At 48.1% G+C, this 26,467-nt stretch overlaps 1 protein-coding gene across 1 annotated transcript in view; it reads left to right on the forward strand.

The window, feature by feature from the left end:
• The first annotated feature begins 3,014 nt into the window (after positions 1–3,014).
• The window catches only part of NGF (nerve growth factor), a 50,933-nt gene continuing 27,480 nt past the window's right edge, over positions 3,015–26,467 (forward strand). The window contains exon 1 of the mRNA XM_069478931.1: positions 3,015–3,025. The gene's annotated coding sequence lies outside the window, so the exon portion shown is untranslated. The remainder of the gene's footprint in view (positions 3,026–26,467) is intronic.

Raw genomic sequence — 26,467 nt, forward strand, 5'->3', positions numbered from 1 at the left:
GAACAATATTTCTGTATTTCGCACATAAAACGAGCAGATCCAGCGATTCCACCCTTGCTGGCAGACCGCTGCTGAGCTGCTGGTGTTTTAAATAGCATGTGCACTTTGTCCTGGCCTTCTGGAACGAAGCAAGAGAGAGGCAGGAGGTTTGTGCTAGGCTGAGCTGCTGTTGATGAGGCACTCAATGGCTGCAGGCTTCTGAATCCTCAGAAATAACAACAATTACTATACACGCCACAATCTGTCCTCCAAGTCAGCAAATGCATCAGCTGCTGGTTATTTTGATACCCTGGATAAGAAGCTCTTTCGAGAAAATCTAATGCAGAAAAACATTCTTGTCCTCTGCTTGTCTACACCATTCCTCTGGCCACTGCCCACTCGGCTGTTGTTCATTCCTGTGAATGAAGCTGGTCCAGGCCTTGAGGTCCTTCTCTCAATGACCCAGGAGAAGGACATTTCTGTTTGAGCCCTTCGTGAAAGTGGAAGAGACAAGAGAAACGGCACCTGGCTATGGTCTCTGTGCCAAGACCAGCCTGACCTGGAACCTGCGGGAAACCAATGCAATGTGGACGGGTTGTCTGACAGCCACACATGGCTCTGACCATTGTTGGATTCAACAAACATTTACTGAGTACCTACTATGCAACAGGTCCTATGCTAGAGAGACTGGGATACAATAAACATGGCCAGGCCTAATAATGAAGCCCCCGCTAGAACACAAATCCTCTGAGAGCAGATATCACGGCCTGGCACATGGAAGGCTCTCAGTTAATAATCTTTGGAGTTTTTGTATGTTTGTTGTTTATATGATCTTATTTACTCAAGATCCTTAAAGTCCAGGGACAGAAACAGAGCTAGTTAGGGACAAAAAGGAGCTCTTATTAAACCAACATGTGCCATAAGAATATGATCAACAATTTGGGGGGTAAGGGGGTGGGCATATAAGCAGGCTTATATTCTGCTTACATCATTTTTAAATTTCCTTCATACATACCACATGAAAAAGAACCACAAGTGCCCCAAATCCTTTTGTCCTTTTGGGTGATACCACAAGGACACACACAAAAGCTCTGCATTCACAAACCAAATTCTCTGTTATTCTAAAAATTTTAACTTCATCCCTAAATTCTTGGGCAGCTATTATGTAAGGCTTGGGGCTGGTCCTTTCAAAACAAGTTTACACATGACAAGATTGATGAATGAATTTGTCCCGTTGTCTGGAAATTCTTTTGTTTAATTGACAATGATAAATTTCCTAATAGATTCCCCTGACCATGATGATACTTTTGCCATTCGTGGTGTTCCCGGGCCTCTTGCCTTCACCTCCAAAGGGTGTTCAGACACCAGCCTATATGTGAACCACTCCACTTCCCAGCCTTTGCTGGGAAATAACGAGGTCACACCAGAGCTAAAGCTGACTTCCAATTCTAGGGCTTTTTTCCTACTTCGTCCTTCTCAGGGCACATATACATGGCATGAACTTACTTATGGAGGCAGAGGTGAAAATAGAAGCTGAAACCTCAGACCAATCTGTGTCAAGGGAGTTGGGAGTTGGAAATGCCTGGGCAGGGCTTCATCTTGCTCAAGTGCCCTCCACTGGGGGCAAAGGACCACTGTTTGGGCTTATAACAGGCACGCTGCACCTCACTAAATCCCAGCACCCTGGAGGGTGCCTTTCCACTGAGCTGCACTGGCATGGTGTCACCAGCAATAGGGAGATTCAGTGCCTCCCCTTCCCTCTCTGGTACTCTCCCCACACACGGCCCTGCACGGGGTAGAGGTTCTGCGGGCCTTTGCTAAAGGAAGAAGTGAATACACCTGACAAGCTCAACACAGAAAGGAATAGCGCTGTGAATTTTCAAAGCTCTATGAATCCCCTAGAACATTATTACAATTAAAGACGCACATTTGGTGAAAAATCTGACCTCAAGGGATATTTGTGCCTTGCTAGTGTTTGGCTGGGGTGGGAACAGCCTGGGCAGAGGGGCAGGCGGGAATCAGGCAAGTTCCCCTGTCAGGATCTGCATCCGGGGAACCCAGGAAACCTTGGAGGGCCAGCTGGGAGACCCCACTCCATTTAAGGTCCCCGCGGTGGGTATAGAGCAGAATCTGGGTAGGGCCTGCGGCGGGGCCGAAGGTCTGCTGTTTATGTCAGTTTGGGGTCACCGATCCCTTGCAAAACTGAAAGAAGCTGCAGACTCTCGAGGACCCAGAAAAGAAAGAAAGAAAAGAGCACTGCACACGGACAAGTAGGCCTGCAATCTCGGAGGGGCTCAGGTCCCCAAAGTTCGGGGAATTCGGGGCCTTAAGGTAAGGCCCGGGTCTAAGTCCTGACTGCTGAAGTCCTCCACTCCTGGACTCCGCGCCGGACTCGCCCCTGCCCGGGGGCCTTCTAACAGGTTCTGGCTCTCGGAGCCGCCGCCCTCCCGTGTGTCAGAGGAGCCCGGGCACCTGCATCTGGCGTAGCTCTCCCGGGTGCTCACCTATCCCGGGGTGAGGGGAGGCGTCCCGGAAGAATAGCTCCCTCACACGGCGCAGGGAGCAGCGATGCCCCGGGCACCGAGGGCGACGCAGGGCAGACCCGGGAAGCGCTGGCGGCGGGCAATCGCGGGGGCAGGGCGGGGAGGCGAGGGGAGCTCCGGGCAACTCCGCCCCGCTGCAGCCTGTCGGACCTAGCACCCCGCGCCGGAGCCCTGGGAAATCCGCGTCTGGGCTTGGAGCGCGCGGCCCCTGCGACCCCAAAGGGTTTCCCTTTGACCTCTGGGGGTTTGACTCCTTCCCGGGCCGGCCTGGTCCCCGAGAGCGATCGCTCTCTAGACCCCAGGACCCCCTACGGCAGGGCACCTCAGCCCAGCCAGAGCAGGTGCGGGGCTGGGGGTGGGGAGGGGAGGGTGGGGGGCAGGATTTGGAGCGGGTGTGACTCAGGAGCCCGGGGGGAGGGGCTAAGAATTCAAGAAGCCTGTGTTGGAGCAGCTCGGCGCTCCGGCACGGCAGAGAGCGCTGGGAGCCGGAGGGGAGCGCAGCGGTGAGTCAGGCTACCCTGAGCCGAGCCCCGAGAGGGGCGCAGCGCGGGCGCCGGCGCGGGCACGGGCCGGGGTGGCTGGGCTCCTCGGCACAGTGTGCATAGATCCCGGTCTGGCGAGATCTCCGGGCACCTCCGAGGTTCCGAGGGGCTGAAGTGCAGCCCTGAGAGGAATGTCCCGAGTCGGTGTGGGGGGCGCGGGACCCTCGCGGGCGGGCGAGTCGGAGGGAGCGGCGCTCTCTGTGGTCGTGGAGTTCCCGGTGCCGGGATGGCCCGGAGTCCAGGAGGCAACCCTACCGCCTGCAGAAGCCGCAGGGCCATGCCGGGGACTGGCTCGAGGGCTGGAAGGGGACAGCGCGCAATTGAGGGAGAGTGAATGTGCGTAGAGATGCGCGGGCTGCATGCGCGCCGGGGCCGGAGGAGTGCTGGCTCGCACCGCGGAGGGCGAGTGCACAGCGCGCGGGCTGAGGTTGTCGCCGAATCGGGGAAAGTACTATGCTACCCTCAGGTAAGGGGACGAGCAGGGCAGGGTGCTCTAGACCTAATGCAGGGAATAGAGCCAGGGCTCCTCGGCGCGTCGCAGGAGGGCTGGGAGTCCGGACTGAGGGCCACGGAGGTGGACACACCAAGTCTACGGGCCAAGTGCTGGGGTCCTGCCAGGGTACCAGGGCCCTCCACGGAGCCGCGTTGGGCATTCTCAGGTCGAGGTCGCCAAGGCTAAACCCTGTTATTTGTGTCACTCGCCTCAGCTCCAGCTGTCTGAACCAGGTGTGGAAGAAGTTGGCATGGAAGGTCGAGGCGGGCAGCGCCAGGGTTCAGGCGGTGAGGATCTAGGGAAGGGAGAGAGAGGACTCAGGGGTCAGGGAGCTGCAGCTTTGAGCCAGCATAAACAAGCGGCTTAGCTTAGTTTGATTACAACGCTCCTTCTTAAAAAAAAAAAAAAAAAATCTCTAAGATTCTTATGGAAGATGTTTTCTGCTTGAACTTTCTCTTCTCTTGTGACTTGAGAGATTAAAAAAGAGCGTGCTTGCTAGGCTGGTTTTTCCAAGTTGTTCCAGGCTGGAAGTTGTAACAGTTTGAAGGATAATTTATGGGTGTTTCATGCATTAAAGTGTATTACAGCAAAGTCTTTTGGGTGCTGTGGGTATTAAGGAAAACTTAGTGCACGTTCCCAGATGGAAACCAAAATAGTGCTCTCCTGGGTGTCTCTGCCCCATCTGTCATCTGAGGCCAATGGAAATCCTGGAGAAAAGGCACTTGATTAATTGCCCTGGCTCCATCCCCTGGGCGCACCCACCGCCAGTGCCACTCCCCTCCTCCCTACACAAGCTCGGCCAGCCGCATTCTGCAAATTCAGAAACGGTGGTGGAGGGCCCACCAGCAGCTTCTCTCCAGGGTCTTCAAACTCTTGAAGCTGTCCGTTAAATCTGCTGGAGGGGACTATTTCTTCCTCTCAAAACATTGCAGCAGGGCAGCAACAGTTGGCCCCTGCCAGCCCTTCTTGCCCAGTGTTTACAGTTTCCTACCAAATGTCTGAAATTCTCTCCTTCTGCAGAGTCACAGAAGAAAGGCTATATTAAACCTGACATGTCTCTTTTGTTGAATAATAAGTCATATGTCAACCTGAGCAATCCAAATATCACTTCATGATGGGCAGTGTTACCAGAGGTTCAGAGGGGACTGATGGCTGGGGGTTGAGAGTGGTCTGGGGGCTGAGACTGGCCCAGGTGGCATTGAGTCATAGAAGTAAATGCCCCTCTTGTTGAAGGGGGAGGTGGAGTTCATGTCACATGCTGCCAAACCCCTCCCCAACTCTTTTCCCAACATTTTTATGCAGGTGAAAAAAGGAAGCCTTGAAGGGAAAAATGTTAGGAGGCACCACAAATGGGAAACAAAGATCTCTGGGGCCTGGGGACACACGATTTGGTAGGGAGGTGAGAGTGCCTCAGAAGATTTTATAAACCCTCTTGGTACCACTGCCTCTCCTGGGCAGCCACATCACCCCTGCAGCAGCCCAGGCCCACCAGAGAAGAGAGAACTGCCACTCAGGGCAGTCATGCTAGCGTTGGTGGCCCTTTCCCCACTTTTCACCTTTGTCAAGGAATGAGGTTCCCTCCTCCTATTGCCCACCCCACAGCTCCCTGGCCCTGAGGGCCAGTGGGAGCAGGGGATGAGGCTTCACACTGCCATTCTCTTCCAGGGAGAAATCTGTGCCTTGGCCAGGAAGGGGGCCCCAGCTGCCGGCATCAGCAGGGAGGGTAGGGCAGGGCAGGGCAGGGCTGGAGCCTGAGGGAAGTTTCTCATCATTACTGAGATTAAACTGATGAAAAAAATCAAACAACTTTCCTTTTAATGAATGCTGAGCACTACTGCTGCTCATTTGTGGAGTGCCCTATTGGAGCACCCTGCATTGGAGCCTCAGAGAAACTACAAAGATATGCAGCCACTGCTCTTCTCTTTTGGCATGGAGCAGGGCCAAGGCCAAGGCCCCCAAGCAGACATCAGTGCCAGACTGGAGACCAGGGGCCCAGCCATTGACCTTCTCCCAGTCAGAACTTGTAGGGACTGTAGGGTCCAGGGCAGGCCTTGGAGACTTGCTGGCAGCAAATACTTTCTGCTTTCAGGAGGCAGTGGAAGGTTAGCTAAGGGTTTGCATAAAATCTCTAGATATCTGTGAGCAAACACCCATGTTCCCAGAAGATACTTTTCTTTGACACAGAAAGAGTCATGGTCTCTTTCTTTGACTGGCACCTCTGATCTTGCAAACCATGAGCTCTCAGGCATAGCAGGTCCTGAGAAATCAACTCTGTAGTGGACCAGTTTCTTAGAACGGTGTATTGTGGCATCAGACAAATAAATGAGGATGAAAGACTCCCATCCACTTCCTATGTGACATCACTGCCTGCCAGTGGGGAGACAGTCAAGATCCTAACTCCAAATAGCAGTGAGACCAGAATGACGCTGAAGCTGATGTGCAAATGGAGAAACTGAGGCTTTGGGGTCCTTGGCCTTTCAGTAGGGTGTGCACGAGCATGGAAATGTTGCTATTTGAGCTGAGGGGAATAGACCTTCAGCCACAAAGTTTAGCCATGATCAGAAAAATAAAAACTTACAATAGAGAAGAGTTTCTTGTGGTTGTGATGTTTTCATCACTTCTCTACAGGCTACTTTACATGCTTTCGAGGAGTTTCTATAGACCATTGGCCTCAGACTATGACACAATAGGAATCAGATTAAAATGTTGAGATGATCTCTTGATATTTTTTCGCCTGTATTTTGGGTAAACTTCCTGTGGTAATTTCTAAGTTACGAGAAAAAAGGAAAAGTGCTTTAAGACCTTTAGCAAGTCACTCAGCTTCTCCAGCCTCACTTTCCCAATCCGTAAAGCAAGCATATTGGATTAATATTGTTTCTCAATGGGGCTATCAGTATTTTGGGACTGTTCTTGAATAAATGTGACCAATATGCCCAGTACGGGAAGTTTAGTATCCCTGCCTGACCTAGTAAATTTCAGAAATCATAGTGACAACTAGAAATGCTCCCCCTATGGAGCTAAATCCTCGTATTAAATGATAATGCTGCTCCCAGTTGAGAACTCCCTTGGAAATTATCAATAAGGGGCTTTCTCCCAGGCCCTCTGTTGGGGCGTCTGTGATTGATTATTGAATTGGGCTTCAGAAGCATAGCCCTGGCTTCATCCTCCAAGAACCAGCATACCAGACTCCAGGCTGCCATCAGCAGGAACCTCTGTGCTGTGGCCCCACCAGGCATCATCCTTTGCCTTTTGCAAGTAGAGTGTGACTAAAATTGACCTATAAGAAAAGGAAACCAGGAAGAATGGGGGTGAGAGACAGGTGCTGTTAGAGCAAAGCAGCTTCCTTCTCTGCCATATGCTATTAAAAACACAAGCAGACTGCCTGCCTGGGGAGTCCACAGCTCTGGGAGGAAATCCTCTCTCCTTTACTAAGTGGATCACACTCTGGCACCAGGAGGTCCCTTCCCTGAAGCAGAAGCCTCCCAGTGCTGACAGCACTTAATACAACGTGAATACACGTTGACATCAAATTAGTACAACTGTGCCCAAGCTGTGAGAATAAATGAGAATCGATAATGTGACATTTGATTGAAAAAAATAGGCTAGCAGTGCTATACTGGAGGGATGGTGCTTGTGGCACTGGGTTTTTTCTCAAGTAGAACAGCTCACGTCATCCTCACCTCTGCCCCAAGGTCTCAATGGGGGACAAAAAATAGCATCATTTGTTTATTAATAGTGCAAAAAAAAAAATAAAGTAAAATGAATACTATCTTTGGAGGATATTATAGGAAAATATACTGTCTACTAATGCCCAAGTCATTATAAGTAGGAGAGAAAATGAACTGCAGACCTTGGAGCTGATTCCTAACAAGGCAAAAAAAAAAAAAAAAAAAGAGAGAGAGAGAGAGAGATCCCCAAATAAGATTGGTCTGATGATGGAATCTGTCAGGTGGGACTAGCAACAATGCTTTTTGAATTGCCCAAGAGTTTGGTGAACCTCTTTCACGTGCAGGAAGTCTTTTTATTAGCAGTAGTATTAGTCAGAGTCAGACAGTCAGGATTTTCCTGAAAATTCACCACGAGGCTAAGCAGATTGAGATGTTTTGGCACTGCCTGTGGTGGCTTCTGCAGGTGGAGAGCCCTGCAAGTGGAGGAGTCTGGCTACAAAGTCAGTGGGAAGGAACAACCCAAGTTTCATGCAGAAGCCGTCCCACATCGGGCAGTTACAATCCGCTACGACAGGGCTAGTCTCCCAATAACCACAAAGTATTTGCTGTCTGTACAGACAGGCTGATTTCCCTTTGGCCGTTCCTTCAGTAGCCAGGCTTGGTGGTGTATATCACCTTCCCTCTGCCTGCTGCTCCTAAGTGAGCCTGGGGAGGACTGTCCTGTGTGGTGGAAGCCTCAAGAGCCCAGCCCTTGACCCAGGTTGGGGGTGGGGGGAACTGTCCTGTCTTCAGTTTGTCATCACTGTGGATTTTTCATAAAGTGACTTCCATTTCTCACTTGTTCAGCCTAGTGAAATGCCATCCCATCTTTGGATCTCAGCAGACCTGGCTCAGAGGTCAGCAGACGGAGGTGCCACCTCGTCATTGTGAATGACCATGTGTGGAACCCCCATGATGTGCCCCCAAGAGGGGCAGGCTCCTTTTGGATTGAGGATTACAAGTTCTGAAATTGTAGGAGAAGGAGAAGTGCTGGTTTCTAGCTGCCTGAAGGATGCTAGACTAGCTGAGCAGGGAGGAAGGACATAGCACCCCAGGAGGGCAGAGACACAGGCGGGCGTCCCCTGTACCTGAGTTTCCTTATCTGTAAACAAAGTTAGCAGCAGTGGCTACGCTGTCATCTGGCTGCTGTGCACACTGAGTGGGCTGGCGTAGGTAGAACATCAGCACAGGCCGGCATGAAGCAGGTGCCTGACAAACATGAGTTTCCTTCTTTCATGTTCTCCCCTGATGGGGCTGATCTGAGGGGAGCCCTCCCTTCATGCTCTTTCATTTCAGGTAGGACAACATCATCTTTATATTTTGGCTTTTTTTTTTTTAATGTCTCTGTATATATAAAGCTTTGCTGCATGGGGAGAAGAAATCTTTTTGGTAGCATTGAAGGCTTCTCTAGGAATTGACTCACCTATATTTTGACCTTCTGTAATTAACATTCCCATTTTGATAGAATTTTAATCAAACATTTCGTCTTCTGAATTATCTTCACCTCATAATATCCGGGTAAGAGGAGACTCGTGGATTCTCCTGTAATTTTCTTTCAGGGGCAAACTTTTCAGACTTTTATTTCAGAAATGTTATGCAATGCTCTCTAAATAAGGAATTTCTTAAGAATGGCCATTTTTATTGGCAGCTTTTACTTATGTTTTGGTTCCTTACCCCACATAACAACTCCTTGCTGTCTTCCGGATTTTAAGTTTCTTAGGATAGCTTCACGTCTACAGGAGAAGGACGAAGGAGAAAGTGACTTTTGCTGTGGCAGCAGGGCGTTTGTGCACTCTCAGACCCAGGGCCAGGCTTGAGCAGCTGTTGCTGCATTGGTTTAACCTGTGGCGAAAGGGGAGGACAGTCCCTACCCCACAGGGGAGGTAGGAGCCATGTATCAGGCTACTGGATTGATCTCCTTCTCTCAATTAGCATTTTTACTAACATGATACCTGGGGGACTGGGTACTTTGGAGACGCAAAATACGTGTAAGTCACGATCCTGTCCCAAAGAGCTTGCTCAGGAGTCCAAACTAAAATGGCTTCAGAGGCTCATCAGACAGTATACATGGGGTAAGGCCATAGGTTGGTAAGGACGGTGGAAAACCTGAGAGGATATGCCCCACCCAAAAGGGACAGGCCATCAGTTGTTTTGCAGGATTGTGGGTTTAATGTAGCCAGATCTTACAACTTTTCAAGAAAAGCCAAAACTTTGAAATTGAATGTATAACGTCTTTACTTTCAAAACATCCATACAGACCAGACCAAACCTTCTGCAGTGTTTTTAATCTTATCTAAAGGAACACACTTGGAGTTACTGTGAGCAATATCAAAACCAGAACTAGCTGAAGAAGAACTAATTGTGTGGCCGTAAGACCTCCAAGAAGGGAGAGGTCTTAATGTCAAGGAGACCTCCAGGGAGGCTTCTTAGAGGAGGGGGTGTCCTGTAGGCAGGTAGGATTTTGGAGAAGCGCTGGCACAAAATCAGGTAAAATTGGCTTTGGGTCCAAGTTCCACCTCTTGTTAGCTCTGTGACCACATCACTTAAACCCCGTAAGCCTCAGTTTCTTCATCTGTGAAAGGGAATCGTAATGCTGACCTCAGAGGGCAGCTGTGCAGATGAGAGGAGAGAATGATGGAAAGTCCTAACCACAGAGTCTGGAACACAGCAAATGCCCAGTGAGCCTAACCTCTGCTCCTAACGCTGGGCATGTGGGGTGTAGCCAGCCCAGAGGGCAGTGTGAAGGAAGGGCTGGAGCCAGGAATAGGCAGGGCCCTCACTGAGCTTGTGCACAATTGCTTTTCAGGGACTGGATTTCGATCGCTTTTTCTGCCCCCGGAAAAGAGCACAGAAGGCATAGATTATTTTTCTTCTCTCCTGCCCTCTTCTTGCTTCTCCCCAAGGCCTGTGGCTGCTTGCCCAGTGCCCTCTGTCAGAATCCCACCCTTGAAAAACCAGACCTGGGCCACAGCAGAAAAACAACCCTACTCAGTAAGGAGGAGAAGTGCTCTGGGAGGCTGTATAGACACGCACGGCAAATATTCAAGGAATTCTTAGGAATAAAAAAAAATTCGTAAATCTGGATTTTTGCATGAGGCCATCCCAGGAACATGTTTTCTCAATTAGTGTGCACATTGCTTGGAGTGAAGTCACCCAGTCCGCAGCCTGTCAGTGCTGACTCGCGCTGAGCCACCTGATCGGGACCTCACTTTCCATGACCTAAATCTGATTCAACCAACCCGGCCACTGCCCCCAACTGCTGAAACAACATCATCCCAAAAATCCTAAATCAGGGTGGAGATATACACACTCCCCTGAAAAGCAATCTAATTTCAGATCCTGGTTGTTTTCACCCAAAATTGAGAAAGACAACACTACTCTTGATGGTGGAGGGATGGAGTCCCCACACCCCCTCGCATGTGTCTTTTCCCTTACCAGTTATTGTTAGATGGTGACTGTGCATTGCCCGTTAGAGAAGATGAGTTCTTTAGGCTCTGAAAGCAGAGAAAATAGTTCCTTTTGCAAAAGCATGCATCAGCCGCTTAAAATATTACCAGTCGGTGCCTGAGATCTGTGATTATGTATTCTGGATGGTTTCCTGGACTGACTCTTTTCCAAGCAAACGGCTTTGTCAGATATTTGTAATTTCTGAAATATTTTATTAATGATGTCCCCTCGCTGGAGGGATGGTACAGAGTACACAGTTAGCAGCGTGCCTCAGAAGCAAGATGCTGCCCGGCATCTACCAAGATCAAGCAGGAGGTTAAAAAACATTTCACATCAACTGTCATAGCACAGAGGAAGGAAAATGTTTTTCAAAGTATTGGATGAGGCCCATTTGCAGGTCATGAAATCAATTTGGTGGCACAACTCTCATTAGGGAAAAAAATGAGAATAGAATAAAATTTTAAAAAATCAATATGCATCATGTATAGCAAGGGAAAATGTTCACAAACTTTTTAGTTGTGCTGTATATATGTATATGCACATATATGTGCACACTGGCTCAGGATGGAAGATTTTTTTTTTACTGTGAGTCATAGTCAAAAAAGTTTGAAAGCTGCTGGCATAGATGACAGCATGATTTAGAAAAAGGCCTAGCTCGGAAGCCAGACAAGCTCGGGGTTAAATCCCAGCTCTGTGATTTGTGGTTGTATGATCTTGCATAACTTTAGTTCTGTAAGCATTGGTCTCCCCGTCTGCAAAGTGAGATTAATTTCTCCCTTGTAGAGCTGTTGTGTAGATCAAGTGACGGAGATGTACAAAGTGGCTGGTACTGTGCCTGCCACCAAGGAGGCCCTCAGTAAGTGAGAGCTGCCATCATCATCTGTCTTCTACCCATTCCTCCTCCTTCTCCTCTTCCTCTTTTCCTCTTCCTCCTACTCCCCGTCTCCTCTTCCTTCCCTCCTTCTCCTCCTCTTCTTCCTCTTGCTTCTTGTCTTCTTTGTGACTACTCAATCTCATCAGAACTATGACTCCCTTAAATGTTTTTATCTCTGAGGTTTGCTTTTTCTCTGCAAATCCAGCAAAGAAGCAACAAAAATTATATCCTATATTTGGCCCCACCTTCTACACCATCTTTCTCCCATTTCAGGCTTGGAGAGCCATCTTGCTGTGATTCTGTTCCCCTAGACATAACCATGACAGTAATTGTCCAAGAGGCACAAGACATCCTTCTCCCTGTCCCTGGGCACTGTCGGGGGTATCATGGCCTTGTCACCAGGATAAATGCTTTGGTACGATGACTTTGGAAGTAGCTTCTGTTCCCACAAAATCATAACCTTCCCCCTCAGTATATTTTTGTAAGAACAACAGAGCTAAGATACTATTAAAATGTTGATATTGTCAAAATTCTAAAGAAGTTCCCAGCCAGAGCAGAGAGCCTAACATTTTCTCATGAGCAAGGCTCCAGGCTGCCCCAAGGCAGATGGTTTAAGTTTCTCTCCTGGTAGGAGCAGCTAAAGGTTTTTAATGTGGACACTGCAGATGACACTTTCAGGTAAACCAAACTCTAATCCTAACTCCAGCCTTCAACCCAACCAGCAATCTGTCCCTGACCTCAGACCTTCAGTTCCCAGGGCAGGGCACATGGAAGGGTGACCCCCACCAATATTCTACTTTAGCACCACAAAGGTGACATGTCCCAATTTTCTTGAGAGCCTGGCTAGGGCAGCCTCTGAGGACAGATCAGTGATGACAAACTGCCTGCCTCTTTGTTCACAGGGAAGCTTTGCCTCCCTGCCCCCTTCTGTATTTGCCCTTGTTCCCCTGGGGCTCATTCCAGCTCTCTTCTAGTAAAATGCCCTCCCACTGGGCCCCATTTTCACCACTGGGACTCAAAGAGGATTATTAGTGACATCTCCTCACATGCCGAATTCCTGTTCAGACCAAAGATTTAATGCTCCTTTCCAGGCAGTTAAGACATCTCTATTTGAGGTTATAGGGCAATGGACAAAAGGGGAGAAATGGGACCCGTTCCGCAGATAATTTTCATTTCTCTAAGAGTATCCTCCTTTTCACCACTCATTCCACTATTCCCTGTAAAATTAATGTCAGCAGGCTAGTTGCACATTTTTAATAACATTTATAGCAGAAAAGAGATTTGTGTCACCTCATACCCAGCCCCCACCCCCTAGCAGGTGGATGACATTGAGCCATACACCAGGGAGCTTGAGTGGACTGCAAACAAGCCAGGAAAGAGCTGTTTAAATTCATTGCTGTTGCACCTGTTTTTTTGGGAAAACGCAAATGCTGATTTATTATTTTTGTGCTCAAAGTGGAGGAGAAGGGGGCGTATATTTCCACCCTTTCTGAAACTTCCCATGACAAACAGAATCAATTGTCCTAGATATGACACACCACCAAGAATGTTTCTTATGCATGAAACAAATTGTCTTTCTTTTCACCTGGGTTTAAGAGTGTTGTGTGTGCTTTCACAGGGAAAGTGTGAACACTTGGAAATGTTTTCATTTTCTTTTTTGAAGAGGTCAGACACCAAAGCCTGACTCCAGATTTCATGCCCATGTGTCAGCATCTCTGTATCTTGGAAATGAAAGAAAATATTTTGGGGGTGGGGTTTTTAAGTGCTGTTGTTTTTGAATTTTTCCAAAAAAGAGCAGGAGATGTCAGAAATCAGAGGGCTTAATAAAGCAACAAATATGTTTCAAAGGTTCTTTTTAAAGCATCTTCATGATTAAGCAAAAACAAAGTAATTTTAAGTTGGCACAGTACACAGAATATTCATCTTCCAGTCATTTCAACTTCTTAAATGATTATGGACCTATTACAGAATTCTGCCCAGCAAAACTCGTGCTTAGAAAAATTCCACAAACCTATCCGTAATTTATTTCTTTTATGGATTGAGAAAGGTGTTATGTAAGAAAGAAAAATGGTTAAGTCGTGTATAAATATTTATTTCAATTCAGTAATACTTAAATTTAGGAGATAACGGATTTATTCCTGGATCAGACCCTTACAAGCTGTTTAATTCAGGCAAATCATGGAACCTCTCTGAGGCTCCGTTTCTTAATCTGTAAAGTGAGAATAATCATATTGCCCTGCATAGCTCACAGGGTGTTACGCTGGATATGGATGCAGGGGGAAACACCGTGGCTGTAGATATAAGAGGTGAGATGGGAAAACCTGGACAGGGAATGTGAGACTCCAGGTGCTGGCTCTGCCCTTAGTTGGGTGAGGGACGCTGGCAGCGCCTTGCCCAGCTCCTGCCTGCCCATCCCCAATGCCGTAGCAGACAGGGAGCACTCACGTATGTCTGGGCAGAGACGAGATGTTCCTGCCGTGGTCGGAATGGAGCCCTGTGCCAGGCACTGAGCAGGCCCTGTGAGGCAGGGGCCAAGGGCTCCGTGGAAAACGCACGAATGCGTGTTCAGGCTCTCCAGGGTTCTGGGCCCAGAATGCATGTGATGGAGAGCAAGGAGCTGCAGCGCTCTGCATTTTAGTTTCCTCAGCTGTAAAATGGAACAAATAGCATTTACTTCTTAGTGTAAACATTAACCAAGAGTGACTTCTGCTAAATCACTTGGTTGTCCAAAACGTGGTTACAGAATATTATGATGGTACAGTATCGTCGCCAACGTTGCACACAAATGAGTGACTGAGGAGCTCCCGACTCCGCAGCGGACAGCAGACTGTCCTCAGGAGCACAGTCCAGGACAGATGTAACAGCACTGCCAGGATGCCCTGGGGACAGCTCTCCTAACATCCCTTCTGCCCCACTGGTCCTCCTCCTCTGTCTCCTTTGCTGGCTTCTCCTTCTCCTGACCTCTATAAATAGGGAGTGACCTAGACTCGGTCCAGGATCCTCTTTCTTTTCTAGATCACTCTCTTCCTCGGTGATCTCATCCTCCCCAGGCACCAACTATGATCTACAACTTCTGGATGTCTGTTTCCAATCTGGACCTCTCCCTCGGGCCCTGGGCTCTTATATACTACCCACCTGTCCACTTGGAGATCTAATGGATATCTCTCATTTTTTGACCTCCAAACTACTCTTCTCCGAGTCTTCCCCGTTTTAGATAATGACATAATTATTCCCACAGAATAATCTAGAAATCATCCTTGATTTTACCTTGCCCCTCACCTTTCATATCCAATTCACCAGCAAGCTTATTGGCTTCACCCTCAAAATATATTCTGAATCCAGTCACTTCTCACCATCCACTCCTGCCCCTTTCGCCCGAGCCAGGGTCACCTGCCCCCCCAGACCTCCTCCTGGGTCTCCCCACCTCCACTCTCCTTCCCCTACAGCCTTTTGACCCAACAGCAGCCAGAGTCTTAGTCTACTTTTAAAAATGTAAGTTGTCACATTATTTCCCAGCTCTCAGGCCTCCCATGGCTTTTCATCACACATAAAATGCATCCTCTTGCCAGGGCCTCATTTCAGTGGTTCTTAACTGGGGGTGATTTTTCTCCCATGGGACATTTGGCAATGTCTAGAGACATTGTTGGTTGTCCCAAGGGGCGTGGGGAGTTGGGGGGTCGCTACTGGCATCTAGTGGGAAGAGGCCAGGGATGCAGCTAAACAGCATGCGCAGGACAGTCCCCCACAGCAAAGAATTATCTGGCTCAAAACGTCCACAGTGCTGAGGTGGAGGAACCCAACGTCTCGTATCACTCTTCGCCTTGCGTGCTCTGTGGCACCCACCCTGACCTTCCTGCTATGTCTTCAATGTGCGAACCTTGCTGCTACCTCAGGGCCTTTGCACTTGCTATTTCCTCTACTTGGAACACTCCTACATGGCTAGCTTCTGCTCAACATTTAGGGCTGCTCAGATGTCACCTCTGGGTCACCCTCATCTAAAATATCCATCCCCACCCCACCTACTCCTGCCACTCTATTCCCTCACCCTGCTTTATTTATTTTATATTACTTAATGTTATGATTTTTTTTCTTGTTTTCCTATCTGTCTCCTCCACAAGAATGTACAAACGAGTTCCAGAACTCTGCTGTGTTCGGCAAGTAGTTCATCACGTAGCAGGAGCTCAGTGAGTCTTTGCTGAGTGAGTGATTCAACAAATGAGCGATGAGGATGGCATGGACAGGGCTTACTACAGAGGGTTGGGAAAAGAAGAGGAAAACAGGATCCGGCATGTGGGGAGGGCTTCCAGGAGGAGGCATGCCGTGAGTGGCACTGCAAGATTCCAGAGGCCCCCGACCTCCAGATGAGGTGGCCCTAAAATGGAGAGGGGCTCCCTCGCAAGCATAGGTGTACCTGGTTGGCCCTCTTGTAGGGCAGAGACAGCTGTGGATTTTAATACGTGATGGGATGGGGAATCAAGCTGGAGGGCTCGGGGGTCCAAGCTGAGACTGAAGAGAGGAGTCAGGAGAGAGTGTACAAGAGCAGGACCAAGAAGGAGACATCACAGCTCGGGTCGGCCCAGGTCAGGAGTGGGGCCCAGCGTAGAGGGAAGGGAAGGAACAGCAGACATCAGAGAAGATCTCTGGGTCAGCTCATCCTAGCTGTGGGGGGCTTCTGCCACCAGTTTGCCGGGAGCCAAATGAGGGGACTACGAGTTGGATCTGGGGTGCTGGAAAGGCAGGCAGATGAGGGCTGAAATCAACCCTCTCGTGCAGCCAGGCAGAGACTGAGTCCTGCGTGGCCGTAGCAACCTGTATAGAGCTGGTACCACAGGAGATAACTATAAAAAATGCAGTTCATGGACAGTCTTGATTCCAAATGCTCTGATCCATCATTAAACATTATTCTTGGTGTTTTGCACCCCTTCCATCCATGTGAGCCCCCTGTGCCATCTCAGAATAATGATATCGATGTCCAGTTCTGGAGGGAGCTGGAGTGGGGGCGGGGCAGATCACGCATCACACTTCCAAGGTCCCAGGATTCCAGGCTGTACAGATTCCAGGGTTTGCAGGTCACACACTCTGCCGTGGGAGAGGGATGCCTGGTGGCAGGAACGCAGCTCCAGCCATCCCAACACCTTCTCCGCGAGACAGGGTATGATCAGGGTCTGTGCCCTCAGGGCCACCTCAGGACACTTACTCATAATTCCGGTTCATTTTGCTGCCTGGGTACGTCTGAGGCGATGACCCATGAGATTAGCTGGCCAACACCTCGTTTTATTGGTCTGTTAATGTAGGTTTAAAGTAACACACCTCAGATGTAGACAGCTTACTCCAACCTACCAAAAATATCATTATGAAAATTTACAAGGTCTGAAGAGTGATATAATGGTGATGAAATTCAGATGTGTCGGATTACCCTAATGTTTAATTCAGCCCTGACTCAGTCCGTAGAAATATGGATTTTTCCCGCAGACGTGGTCTCATAGCTGCCTGGGCCCCGTGCGCCCTGCAGGGCTGAGGACGTGAGGTTGCCAGTCGCATCGCCTCGGGAGTCAGGAAACACCCCTGGCGACCATGCCTTCCTGCCTCCTCAGAGAGCCGCTGACACACCACTTTGACTTTTCATTCACAAAACCCGTCTGCCAACTTGTCGTGGAACTCCCCTTCGATCATTAGGTCCCCGTCTTCGTAATAACCGATTTGGTGCTTTCAAACCTCTACTCCATCAAAACATGATCTCTGAACCTTTATTTCTACGAAGAAATACACGCCTGATAAAGGCTCAGACCAGTGCTTATCCCAGGGACAGATGCTTCTAGCAGCTGCCAGATTCTCTGGTTGGAAGGTGATAAACGGCTCACAGGCAATGGATCGACAAAAGACAGGCCTTGGTCCTCGCTTCCCACTAACTGTGTGACTTTGAACAAATTGTATAAACTCCTTCTCAGTTTCCTGAACTGTAAAACCAGCATAATAATCTCTCTCTTGTGAAGTCGAGATTAAAGAAGAGAATATATGTAAACATTTAGCACAGTCCTTGGCACATAAAGGCTGTTCAACGAATGGCAGCTCTCCTCATTATATCATTAAAATCTTGGAAAGTAAAATTTCAGACATCAGTCAATGACTCATGGAAATACTTTGGAGCTTGAGGTCTTTGCAAACTGAGAGGGCGAGAGAGTGGAGTTTAAAATGTGAGGAAATCCCTATACAAGGAATACAGAAGGTTGATGTCACTCATTTGTGGGGTGAGCCTCAGTTAAGCCATCCACGGAATGGGGTAATAGTAATGTTGCTGTGATTATTAAGTATAATAATGTTTATAAAATGGTTAACATAGCTCCAGACATACAAGTGTCAAAAAATTTTTAAAAATTTAAAAAATTTAGTGTTCTTTTTATCACCACTGGTCTTCCCTTTCAAGCTCCTCTATCATCTCTTTATGCTAGCCCGGCTGCTACCTGGACAGGTCCATTCTGGGTTCCCAAGGCACTATTTCGGAATTTAGGCTGGGACAGTGCAGCCCCCGCCCCAAAAGTCTCTTCCTTTCACAGGGCATTGATAGCCACTAAAAATCACTCCCACAGATTTCTGGGGACCACTTATTGCTGGCTCCGGGCACCTTTGTCACATGTAGAGTCAATGTCATGTTATGCACAAACAGGGAACAGGCCCCTTCCTTCTTACCGTGGGCCTGGAGTTGGTCCCACCTGGCTCTCGCCCCTCGTTCCTGGGATGGTCCCGAGAGCAAGGGAGCCATGCCCCCCGACAGGAATTTATTCAGCAGCCGGCACAGGGCAAGGCGCCCAGACTCAGCTTTTGCCACTGGCCCTGCCAGAAAGTGCTGGGCCAGGATAGAAAAGAAATTCCAGAGACAAGGGTTCTCTAGCTTCCCTTGGACTCGGGGAGGAATAAATTGTAGGGTTGTCTCATGTATGATCAAAGCTAACAAAACTTTTTAAAATGTTGTGAGAATATTTCTGCCCATGTTCCTAAGTAAACATATAAAAACGGAGGGACTTTTTGGTCCCATCATAGTAGGACTAACTCTTCCCACAAGGGTGACGTCTATCTTGAAGCTAATTGTGCAGCAAGTATCACTGAGCCTCACTGTGTGCACGGACTGATCTGGGTTTTAGGGGGCTGTAAGAACATTTAAACTGACACCTGCCCACGAGGGGCTTGCCATCTGATTGGCACTCCTTATTTCCATTTTAATTCCAAGGAAGTCTTGAGCCTTTCAGGAAAAAAATCACTGGGGATGAATCTACTAACACAGGGCTGGCTGACAGGCAGATTCTTCCATAGCCCGGTGGCCTTGGACATGAAAAAGAAGTGAAAACATTTCACTATAAGCCTTCTTCTCCCCTATAGCATTCTTCTGCCATCTGCCCTGGCCTTGCCACACACACACACACACCCCCTACAAAAGTGGAGATGTTCTGAGGCAACTGCAGATATTAAAGAACTGCAGTCCCTTTCTGACTCAAAGATCCATAAGGATCATGAGAAATCATGCAGTCCTTTTTTATTTTTTAATAAATGGCAAAAAAGAAGGAAAGAAAATAAAAAAGTTAGTGGATGAAGTACCTTGTCTAAAATCACAGTGTTAGCAGCAGAGCCCAGCTTGTGGCCAAGTTCATTTCTTCCTTTCATTCATTCACCAACTATTTATTAAGCACCAACATTGTGCCAGGAGCTGTGCTTGGCACTGGCGATACAATAGCGGACAAAAACCTGTACCCGGTTCCCTCCCTCCTGATGAGGCTTACATATTAGTCAGGAAGAAAATCAGTGATCAGTAATCACACAAAGAAATGGAAGTTTCTATTCTGATAAGTGTCATGAAGGAGAGAGCCACACACTGGTCGATGGTGTGTCTTAAGGGGTCAGAGAAGGCTTACCTGGAGGAAGGTGTGATTCATTTGAGGTCTGAAAGGTAGGTAGGAGGAGGAGAAGGAGGATGCTCCAAAGACAAGTCTTCCTTCCTCATCCAAGAAAATGTTCCAGACAGTGGTGTGTTGGAGCCAGCTTATACAGGCTCGCACCTGCTCTGTTGTGAACTTCTCTTCCCAACTCCGCGCTCATGAGGTCACGCTGGCAACTTGAAATTGGCCACGGAGGAAGTATTTACACCACAGGAAGCAGCAAAGGCTCCAAATTAGGGCTTCCCCCTTCTCTCCCTTTGGAGAGCCATTTTTACCAGCATTTCACAGGCTGCATATACAGTAGTCCCCCCTTATCCATGATTTTGTTTCTGAGGTTTCAGTTACCTGGGGTCAACCACAGTTCAAAAAAATTAAATAGAAAATTTCAGAAATGAACAATTTATAAGTTTCGAATTGAGCACCATCCTGAGTTTCATGATGAAATCTGACACCATCCTGCACTGTCCAGCCCAGAATATGGTGACTCATCCCTTTGTCTGGTGTATCTACGCTGTCTAGCTACCTACCCATTAGTCACTTAGTAGCCATCTCGCTTATCAGATCAACCATGGCATTATTGCAGAATTTATATTCAAGTGACCCTTATTCTACTTACTAATGGCCCCAAAGCCAAAGAGTAGTGATGCTGGCATATTGTTATAATTGCTCTATTAATATTTTATTATTAGTTGTTGTTAATCTGTTACTGTGCCTAATTTAGAAATTAAATTTTCTCAGAGGAATTCATGTAGAGGAAAAAACATAGTGTATATAGGGTTCGGTACTATCCTCAGTTTTAGGCATCCACTGGGGGTCCCGGATTTTATCTCCTGTGTATAAAGAGGAACTACTCTATTCCGCTTGCTTCCTAGCTGTGGGCAGCACAAACACTGCCCTTCGAGCTGCCAAATACCTGGTCTCACTCCTGCAGAAACTCTACCAAGTGCGTATTCCCAGCAAGGCACTGTCAACAAGTGAATTGGGCCTTGGGGCTGTTTATTTCAGACCCTGGGCCATCTGGCTCCTCCTGGGATCCAGGACATCCCAACAAGTTAATACCAAGCAGCTAAGAAAGAGCCTGTTCTTGTGGTCTTCGCCACCCCCTTGCCATCTAATGATATTTATCAACCACCCCCGCCTGCCCAGCGCTGTGTGAGACACTTGGCCAGGCAGATCTCTGACAAGTCAGGCTTTGACCCCTCAGGAATTCAGGGCCTGGCTGAGGCTGCTAGGCTGACATTGTTCTTCCTTAATGTAAGGAAGAACTCAGGCCGCTCGGGGCACGAGAGCCAGGGCTGAGCGCCCGGCCGAGGGCATGAGGTTAGGAGATGGTAGTGCTGCTGTTTCAGTTTGTTTCTAGGCACAGGCAGCTCTAGGTGAGTGAGGGTTAGAGTTCATGCTGTGTGTGACTTGATCAAGGTCTAGAAACGACTGATTCTACCACACTTGCACCCTCACGATCGCCGCAGTTCTCTGAAGAGATTTGCCAAAAGAAAGGGTGAGTTTTGAGTTCTTATGAAGGTAGTCAGGAAGGAAGAATGAGTGGCCATCCCAGAGGTGGGGGTTTTAAAGTGGCAACATCTTTGTTTTCCCACGTACATGTGTGTTTACATGTGTACACCTGCGTATGAGGACACGTGTGCACGTGTGGCATGTGTGTGTAGTGTGTGTGTCCGCAGTGCCTGCAGAACTGGAGGGCAGCGTGTCTGTGCGGCATGCGGGTGCAGATGAAGCGGTCAGACAGGGCTGTGAGATCGAGAATCTTGAAAGAGAAGGCCAGCCATGGGTTCTGGCTGGGAGAAGAAGTGGGGCATCCTGGAGGGACAGAGTTCCCTTCCCTCTGATCATTTCCCAGCTCTGGGAAGGCAGCAAGTGACTCTCACTCTTGGCCCATGCTGGAAGAGTCACCCCCTGCACGAAGGAAGTGCAGCCATTTACTATCTTGACCTTTAGTGAGATCTGAAAGCTGGATGAGACCTGTAAATCTCTTAGCTAAGAACTCAGTGGGAGCCAGGCAGGAACATGCAGAGCACGGTGTGGGGAGTCCTGGGAAGCCACTCGGCATTACCCTGCCCACAGCCCCACCGTGAGCACCACCTGGGGCGACAGTGAGTCTCCAAGAGGCTCCCACCCGAAAAGCAGCAGTGGAGAGTGACCAGGGTGGCACTGCCAGCTACTAACAGCAAGTCTTGAATTCATTTCTCAGATCAAGCCCCCTGCTTGGGGGTGGAGAGCAGGTGGGTGTGAGCTGAGGGGGAAAGGCTCTCAGGGAGGGGATTGTTGGGGGAGCAGGGACCAGCAGGTGGGCTGCCAGGGAGGTGGGGAGGTGGGATGCAGAAGGGTTGCTATTTGAAGGGTCTGTGCAGAGTACAAAGGAGACAACAAAGAAGAGAGGGTGGCTGGAAATCACAGAACATCTAGGGGAGGAGGTTGGCGCAGGGAGAGCAGCCAGACAGTTGGAAGGCGAGTGGACGTGAAGATGGCCCTTGGCTGCCCTGCAGAGGAGCTTTGTCCCCGCCTGGCCCTCCTTCCTCCTTTGTCCTACACTGAAGGCCTGCTGGCACAGCTCACATGATGCCCCTTCTCCTGACACTGCACTCACCTTCCGCCTGTCTGGCTGCTTCTCTTCTGCCAACCTCTTCCCCTAGATATTCTGCCTTGGAGCCCGGGGTTAGCTAGTGACATTCCTGGAAAGGTGCAGCTATTTGAGGGTCCCGGCCCAGACAGTGGCAGTCAGCGAGAGAGTCTGGAGGGGAAGCCCCGTCCAGTTCTCAGCAGAGGGACTGTGGGCAGAGTCACCACCACGGTCGTGCAGGTTGTGTCCTGTGTAGGGCCTCTAGCCAAGGGCACAAGTGGGGGCTCAGCTCACCTGGCATGGAACTGCACCTGCCCCAGGAAAGGGCACGTTCTTCTAATGCACACAAAGGCTCCGCATGGTCCAGCTACAGCCCCCACCCTGGCAGCCCCTGCAGGCCATGGGAGGGAGGCCCCAAGAGAGAATGGAAAGCCCAGAGAAGGGGAAATAGTGTATACAGTGGGATCTGGGGAAGGAAAGGTGAAGGCCAACATCACTCACTTTACAACCTAGAGCCAGCACAGGGCTATCAGTTTACTCCACTGAACTGCATGTCGTCTAAAGATGAAGGGATGTTTTCCTTATTAACATTGAAATAATTACCTTGTTTATGTTGTTATGCTCATTGTCTAAACATTGTTCAATAAAACATCTTATTGCTGATAATTATCCAAATGTTACAGTAAACATGGGACTCCTGCCAGCATTAGGGATGCATTTCCAGTTACACAGTTTTGAGCACCCAAGTGTTTACTTTGCTGCCACGAAATCATTTGACTGAGGTCTCCTGACTATGGCTCAGTGGTAACTTCTTATCAATCCCAGGTGAAGAGCGCCCTGATAAAGAGCAAATTATTCTCTGTGGTCAGATCCCAAAATACGTGGGTGACACACACAGTGGCATTGTTTCCTTGACTGCGTCTTGTTTTCCATGTGTGGGAGGAATTCCAGACTGGAGAATTCTGCATTCAGACTTCATAGATTTTTATTTTTTCTAATTGAGACAACACAACTAATGATAAAGAACAATACCAGCCTGGCTTCTAAGCTCCAAAAGGCTCTGGGTCAAAACCTGACCTCCATAGGGATTGGAGAGGATCCAACAGCAACTACGGTCTTCTGTCGTCAAGTGGGACCACAGGCTCCATGAGACCAACTTTCCGTTGGCTTCTGGAGCATGGAGACAGAGCAGATGTGCCTGCCTGCTAATGCACTGTAGGATGGAACTGCTCTCCCAGCTTATTGAAATCAGATGTACAGCGCTCAGAGCTGCCCTGCAAACAGATGGGGACTTCGTGCAAGCCCCATCACACTGGAAAGTTACAAGAGCTGTGATTTCATGTCCTCACCACCATGCAAAACTGCATTTTTACCAATTGGGCAAGAGAAAGCCCTTCCCTTCTCCATCCAGATAGGCCCATGTAAAATTAAATACTTCTAGATAGCTAAAGTAGTGTAAAAATTTGAATAAAATAGACAGTTTTGGAAGGATGTGCCCTAAATGTTAACTTTAGTTATCTCTGGGTAGGAGGAATTGCAATTAAAAAAACAATATGGCATATCTGGAATTGTGCATACTTGTTTGAGAAAACTACCTTCAATTCGCAAATGTAATAGTATTCAACTTGTCTTAAAGAAATCCTGAGGCTATTCGGAAATCTTTTTTTAAAAATATGCAGTATCCTTCAAGAAAACTTTATCTTAAAATGCTGGTTAGTAAACTATTTCAATTGCTCTAAATTTTAAAAGTTTAATCTAAATTGTATTGAGTTTCTTTGAGATTTTCTAGGTTAAAATTGTGTAATCTGAGTAAAACATTAAGTTAGAGTGAGTTTGTTGGTTAATTTTTGAGATTTACATAAGCAAATTGTGTGTGTGTGTGTGTGTGTGTGTGTGTGTAGCTTTGGTTTTTTCCTCTGTGAAAAAAATAAACTCTATTCATAGGGCTATCATGAGCATTAAATGAGATCATCCATTTACAGTATTTACCGCAACACCTGACACGTGCAAGATATTTGAGAAATTTTTGCTATCATTAGCTATATATAGATAGATAGATAGATACACACACATATATATGTAAAATGTTTATTTTCTTTTAAAGATGTTGCTAAGATCTGCAAAAAAATAAGTGGGCAAATGAGCAGCTAGCAATTGGTTTATTTTCTGAATTTCCCTGACATAAATGTGAGTGTGGAATATCTAGGGCCCAAATGAAGAAGTCCTCCAGCCTCCGTCGGCTCCTCGATCTCGTCCCAGCTAGCCCTACGGATAATGCTTACTTTGGTGTGTGGACGAGAAGGGAACCTTAGAAATAATCAGTCTGGGTCGTTCTACAGATGATGAAGCTGAGCCCAGATGGGTGGCGACTTACCCAAGGTCGTAGAGCAGCAAAGACAAGACTTGACCCTGAGGCCCTCACCACCTATCTGTCTCTTTTCACTCTGACAGATGGTCTCTCAGTTCCTCTACTGCTTGATGTATAATGACATCAACCCCCCCCACCACCGCCAGTGATTATACTTCTCTGAAATATTGCATTTGCAGCACAGCCCTGGGTGCATGGTAGATACCAGATAAATGGTTTGCTCAATCCTCTGATGTGCCAGGTGCATGCTCAGCAGCATAAGAGGTAGGAAGCTAAACAAGACAGAACCCCTGCCTTCAGGAACCTTCCAGAGACTGACCAGGGAAGGCATAGCAGGGGATAAGGGGGTCTCAGAGAAAAGAGACTTACTTAATTTCATCTACAGAAGAATGAAGGTCAGAAATCAACTCCCATAACAAACCTCAGTGAGCTAGTTCTTCAAGCTACTTACGCCAGACAAGTCCCAATGCTAGATATCTATACATAGATATTTATAGCCCTTGATCTCTCTTTTAAATTCACATTTCCATATCAACAGCCTGCTCAAACTCTCCACTTAAATGTCCAATATAAGGCATCTTAAAGATAGGTATACCAATATCTAGGTAGCTCAAACTTCACATGTCCAAACCCAGATTCTTGATTCTGCCCTTCAATCTTGCTTGCCCTCAGTGTTCTGCATCTCAGCACATCTCACATCTGTCCAGTTGTTTGCCAAGAACCTAGGAGTCATCCTAGGCCCTTCTCCTCCCTCATTCCACATCGCAGTCTATGAGGAAATCCTATTGGCCCTATTCCTCCCACACATCCCATTCCCAGTGTTTTCTCACCTCCCTACGTTGCCAGAGCCCACCCAGACCATCACTACCTCTCACTGGGGTCATTGCAGGAACTGCCTGAAATTCTGGGTTCTACCCCAGTGTGCATGCTCAGCCAGAGTGCTCCTTTACAAATATATCCAGTCATGTCACTTTCCTGCTTAAAGCCCTCTAATGGCTTCCTGTCTCCTTCAGAGTAAAGCCTAGACCTGCCAGGGGCTATAAAGCCATACAAGTGCCACACATCTCTAACCACTCTGTCCCAGCCACAGGGGCATGTTTGCTGCTTTCAGCCAAGGACGCTCCTGCCGCAGGACCTTGAGTCTGGATATCCTCTCTGCCCAGAATGTCCTTCCCACATTTCTGCATAGCTTTCTCCCACACTTCATTCAGGTCTTTTTGTAAACATCACCTCATCAAAGACCTCTCCTGACCAAACTAGCACTCCCCCAGCTTATAACTCCAAAACCCTAATTGTGCCTTATTTTTTCCAGCACTTACCACCAACTGACATTTTGTTGGTTATTTGTTTTTTGTTTTCTATCCACCTCCACTAGAATTTAAGCTCCCTGAGAGAAAGTGTTTTTCCATTCCGTTAACTACTGTATCCCCAGTATCTAGAACAGTGCCTTGCTTGGCACACAGGAGGTGCTCAATATATAGTTGCGAAATCAGTGACTCAACAACATACTTTCATTCTGTGTCTCAGTGTAGCTGTTTGTGTGCTTATCTGTTACCCCACTAGACCAGTCTTATTCACCTCTGTGATTCCTGCAGTTCCAAGCATGGTGCACCTGCACAGAACAGGTGCTCATTACATGTCTTTTGAATTAAATTGAACAACTGCCAAGCATAGCCACAGATTTTGGGAGTTAAATCCAGTTCACATCATCTACAAGAAGTGTTGTGCCCAAAGGGTTTGTTAATGTCTCCGAGAGACAGAACCCATATTTCATGAGAACTTAGGCAGCACCTCTGGGGAGAAGGAGCAGCACAAATAAAGATTTGTGTGATGGAGAAAACAGGGAGGTGTAGTCCCAGGCAGAGCTGTTGGCAGCGACCCTTTGCCAGGCCTGAGCATGTAAAGTCAAGCTCTGGGGAAGGGAACGGAAGGGTTGATTGGATCTGAGCTGCTGAGGTCACAGGGTCTGTCTTGGAGGGAAAGCACATGCCATACGTCTGCCACAGAACCA

The sequence above is a fragment of the Eulemur rufifrons genome, chromosome 8, assembly GCF_041146395.1.
Source record: "Eulemur rufifrons isolate Redbay chromosome 8, OSU_ERuf_1, whole genome shotgun sequence".
NCBI lineage: Eukaryota > Metazoa > Chordata > Mammalia > Primates > Lemuridae > Eulemur > Eulemur rufifrons.